The sequence below is a fragment of the Arachis stenosperma genome, chromosome 6 (genome assembly GCF_014773155.1).
Source record: "Arachis stenosperma cultivar V10309 chromosome 6, arast.V10309.gnm1.PFL2, whole genome shotgun sequence".
NCBI lineage: Eukaryota > Viridiplantae > Streptophyta > Magnoliopsida > Fabales > Fabaceae > Arachis > Arachis stenosperma.
In genome coordinates, this window is record NC_080382.1 from 125,434,995 (window position 1) to 125,440,458 (window position 5,464).

Consider the following 5,464-nt stretch of genomic DNA (forward strand, 5'->3'; position numbering starts at 1 on the left):
AGCGACAGCTCGGCTGGACGGCGACGGTGAAGGTTGAGACCAGCAGAGAATAGAGTAGGTGGTGGTGAGTTAACAGGAAAAGAGATTAGGAATTAGGGTGACTTCGAAGTTTGTTCACCGCGTGGTGAGTTTGGAGATGGGGCAGAATTTGGAATGTGATGATTTTAGGATTTTATTAATTGAATTTAAAAAATATTTATAGTCAACATAAAAAAATAATTATTATTATTAAACTTCATGTGGGGTATATTTATAATTTGTATTTTGTATTTATTGAAAAAGGTAAAAAAATTTGAACTTACTAAAAACGGACCCTCTTTTATGAATATAAATGATAATTTATTCTTATTATAAGGTTCCGAAGGACATAATTGATAATTTTTATTCAATTACTTATTAACACATAAGACGTTGAAGATGTAGAGGTTTTACAATTTATTGAGTAAGCCCACGTGACTACATCGATTTATGGCGAAATTATAAAAAAGATCACATGTGAATAGTAGTAGGATAAAAGGTTTCACCATTTGTTGATTAAGTGTACAATAAAGTGTATACAGTTTTATTTTTTTATGATGAGATTTATTTCATTTTTAGATTATAGGCATAATTAAGGAGAAGAAAGGAGTATTAGGAGCTGTAAATGGCAAAAGAGAGAGTTGCAGATGTGCATCGTAAGGGTCGCCAGCTAGGTACAAAAAGCGAAGATATCTTCCCGCTGTGTACCCCACACCCGTCGTATTCATATCCTCCAGATTGCGTCTGCACCTTCCCATGCTTATCATGTGCACTTTCATCATAATCAATTCTATATCCCCACTATTCTACTCTATTCTTTACTACTACACTATACTCTCTCTCTCTCTCTCTCTCTCTCTCTCTCTCTCTCTCTCTTACAACACCCAACCTCTCACTTCGCTTCCCTAATTCAGTAATTCCCTCCTCCAAACCTCTCTTTCTTTTCTCATTTTAGTCCTTCTATAGTTCTATATTTTATTTAATCATCAAAACGGCAGTTAATATCTTAAAACGCAGAGAGTAACATCTTGATGATGCTGCTACCGTGCGACTACTGCGACTCCAAAACGGCAGTTCTCTTTTGCCGCGCCGACTCTGCCAAGCTCTGCATCTCATGTGACCAGCACGTGCACTCCGCCAACGCCCTCTCACTCAAGCACGTGCGCTCTCAGATTTGCGATAACTGCCGCAACGAACCTGCCGCCGTGCGATGCGCCACCGACAATCTCGTCCTCTGCAACGACTGCGACTCCGACGCACACAACAGTTCCTCCGTCGCCTCCTCCCTCCACGCCCGCCACCGCCTCCATGGCTTCTCCGGCTGTCCCCCGCCCTCGAAATCGCCGCCGCCTTAGGGATCGAGCTCAAGTTCAACTCCAACTGCAACGGCGGCTCCGGTAACACATCTGGATTCGACGAGATTAAAGGTCCGGTGGTGCCGATCGTGAAGGACAAGGTGTATGAGCAGGTGCTGGAGATGGCGAGAAGGAACGGCACGGCGCGGATCGAAACGAAGAAGTTGAAGCTGGATTGTGCCCTGATACGCCGCCGTGCGTTCAGGGTGCTGAGGAGAAGGGTGAATTGAATACTTGTAACAGTTTTAGTAACAATAAGAGGAGTGCGAATCGTAACAACAACAATAACAAGAACAACGATGATGAGTTGTTGATGGAGCAAACGCCGTTCACTTCTTTGTTGAGGCTGCCTTCTGATGGCGGAAGCGTGAAGAGAAATGATTGCGGCAGTGAAGGGGATCTTCTCTGGAATAATTGCAATCCTGCGTATCAACCTCCTCAGGTTTCGATTTCTTTCTTTCTTTCTTTCTTTTAGAGTATATGAATCATGTTATCAGATTTTGGTGTCAAAGAATAACAAAAAACGTATAGGGAAGGGTAATTCAGGATTAAGAATGAAGGTCGAATCAGTCAATTTGAAGTTGAAAGATCAATTTGTTCTGTTAATAACTACTTTGAGATTCGGTTCGCGTGACTGATTCCATTGTTTTATAGAATTTCAAGCTTTTGTATTATTATTATTTTTATTAAATTTAATTTAATTATTTGTTTTTGAAGGTTTGGTTATAACTGGGAAAAAAAATTAATGGGTAATGATGGCTTCAAGCTGCAAGGCTGGATGGATAGAGTTGACAAAATAGAGATCTGGGTTTATAGCCTTTTCTGTATTTGAGACCTGTCTTAGTGCCTTAGTGTGTATTTAGGATGAGTGTTTGTATTAATATGAAATAACATGACGAACTAGTTTATTAGTCTGTTTTAAAATTATTAGTGTTAGAGTTTCAGTTTACCTTAATTTTGAATGGGTGGGTTTTCTTAGTCAATCTTGATTACTTGTACAACTAGGCCTCCTAACCTTTCGTTGTCATTTACTTTGATACTTTTCTAAATGATCGTTTCGTTCAAGCTTAAATTTTATTTGGTCAATGGTCACTCCAATGATTGCCAAAATAGGTAGTTGATTGTAGGGTTTCCTTTACATGATGATATTTAAGCTTGAACTTTGACAACAAAGTTTCTTGATCAAGTCCGGTTATACTTTTACCATCATGCATTTTCATTATGCTAACTATCTCAAAGCTTCTTTATACTTCAACTTGAGGTAAAAAATTATAGGTAAGAATAGCCTTAAGCTCTTTGTAAAACTGTAAATCTGTAAATGTGATATGCAAATCACTGAAAGTATACTCTTTCATTGCTTCTCTTTAATTGTATTTGAATTTTATGCCTTCCCCTTAAGTTAGGGGCATTTTTATGTTTTGTGCTTATAATCAAACTTACTGTGGAGTACTATGTATTGGTGTGTGTAAACATGGAATGAATGGATTTTAGGGATGAAATATATGCTAATTAGTGCTATACATTACGTTTTCCCTCCCTGCAGGTATGGGATTTTCAGTTACAAAAATCAAGAGATTGCAGTGAAGCAGGAATGATGTCATTTGATAATCTAGATGAAGCTTCATTAGTGATTCCAAAAACATTGCAAGATGTGCACAATATCAACTCCTCAACAATTGATGATATTCTATCAAGAAATGTAAGTTATTATTTGCACCGAATGATTTTCATTTTATGCACAGTTTTATATTTGTCTTTACTCATGTGGGTTGCTAGAGGGGAGTCCGCTGATTTGGGACCTTTACCTGCTTCCCAACTTCCCACTGTTAAATTAGAGTCGCTGAATAACGGTTTTTATGGAAATGCAATGAAATGACTTTGAACTGTAAAGACCTGCTGAGCTTCATTTGGTCGGGTTCACTAATGTGGATGATGCTTGAGCTTGACCAAATACTGTATTGGTTCTTGTCTTCCTATACTGATGTATATGCTAGATTCTGAGACTTTGACCGAGTTTAATCATAATGAATCCAAATGTTGCACCAAATTAAAATTGAAAAAGATAAAATAAAATCAACATTGAAAGTGAAAGTTGCAGTACATGTGGGCTTATGGCTTTGAAATCTAAACACACTGACAAAATTGTGGGCCTTTAGAGCTTTCATTTGAAGTGTACCTACTCCAAAGTTCACATGGGGAGGGACAATGGAGAATGACATGATTTTATTGCTCTAGATGCACTGAAAGTCTTGCAAGTTGCATTGTGATGTTTCCTATTTTTAACCTATAAGCTATATACACTACAAGCACACAACAGCCAGATCGTTTGTGATGTCACAAATTTAATTCTACTTCACTTTCTCTGCTTGAGATGGTACTTTAAAAATAGTAATGTAATGATAGTATTAATATGCTGTGACTCTGTAAACCCTATTCCAGATGGCAGTGTTTGGCTTGCAAATTTATTGATTCATGAATTGGGAGCTGAAATTGAAGTGAGCTTGCTAACTAATCAATTTACATGAAACTTGGGCTTTTTCCTGGATTTTGTCATTCATTATTTCCCCATATATCGCCGAGAGCGAGTAATGAATCAAAATTTTTTTTCTTTTTATGAAAAATTTTCAGAATCAATCGGATCAGTCGTCTTCAAACCATGTGATGAAAAACGAAGAAAGCAACAAGAAACCTAGAGGTGGATTATCATCAGAGTCCAAATTGGTTGAACCCATAACATACAGTAGCACCAACAATGCCGCATACATGGAGCATCTTGTGAGTGGGAGTGAAAATGTTAGCACCATAAAGGACAAGGTTAACTTTGAAGAGCTGACTAAAAATAGAGGGGATGCCATGTTACGCTACAAGGAAAAGAAGAAAACTCGAAGGTATAATTCATTTTATAATATATTGTTTTCTGCACATTTAAAACGTGTTTCTACTTGGATACCAACTTTATCAGTCTGTAGATACATCAATGATGATGTCTTCACATGAAGATCACATTATAGGGAGTTAAATGGTTCAATCAAATATATTCAGTCAAACATGTCAATTCATCTAATAGTTCATAATGTGATTTTATGTGAAGACATCATCATTAAAGTATCCACCTTATCACTCACTATTAATCACCTATTCACCAGAATTGGATCTTCTCTTTTTTTTTTTTAACTTCACTTGAAGGTGTAAAGTGTGATTTTTCATTATACAGTTTATAAGTGAGATCAAGAAAAAATATGAAAGAAAAAATAATAGAGTTAAAAATCACACTTTATACCTTCAAGGGAAAAAAATTGAGAGGATTTACTCACTCATCTACTTTCTACTTCTACACCCTTAGCTTTGAATGCTCCAAAAAAATTGTTTTGCCCAGCAAATGGTGGAGCCCATGCTACGGTACACGTTTTTATTGTGCTTAACTGCTTATTAACTGGTGGATCCCATACTACGGCACACTTCTGTCAATCAATACTGAAAATTCAATAGATTTCCAGTTACACACTTATCCATAAAACACTGTCTATTTTGATTTTTGACCCTCAGGCCTCGGTATGTTTTAAAGCATGTCCTTTATTTTATTTTTGGAAATATCACATTTTTTTTTTATCTCAAAGAGGGGAATTTAATTTTGTGCAGGTACGATAAGCACATTCGCTATGAATCGAGAAAAGCTAGGGCTGATACGAGGAAAAGGGTGAAAGGACGATTTGTGAAGGCAAGTGATGCAAGTGATGTTCAAAACGAAGAATGATATTAAGAAATGTGACACTAGTTCATGGCCCTTTGTGTAAATATATCTTTACACTAAATGAGAAATAATATATTGTAGTTTTCGTTAGAAACTCCGTGAGTATTTATTGATTTGTTTGATTCGTGTTTTGGGTGGATGGTTTATTTGAAGTTTAGTTGGTTAACGTGTAGTGTATCGGACTAAACCAGTCAACTAAATTGGTTCGGATAGTTCAGATAACCGATTCACTTAAGGCAAAATCAGATATCGTTTATTCATGCGTAAGAATTGAAGTTTAAATTTAATTATTGTCAATGTAATAAAAAAAAAAGACCTTAATTTCGGAGCAGAGATGGAC

The 5,464-nt window shown here is 36.7% G+C and overlaps 1 pseudogene; it reads left to right on the plus strand.

Annotated features, from left to right (window-relative positions):
• Nucleotides 1-850: 850 nt before the first annotated feature.
• On the plus strand, nucleotides 851-5,218 carry LOC130932499 (zinc finger protein CONSTANS-LIKE 14-like; annotated as a pseudogene).
• The last annotated feature ends 246 nt before the right edge of the window (nucleotides 5,219-5,464 follow it).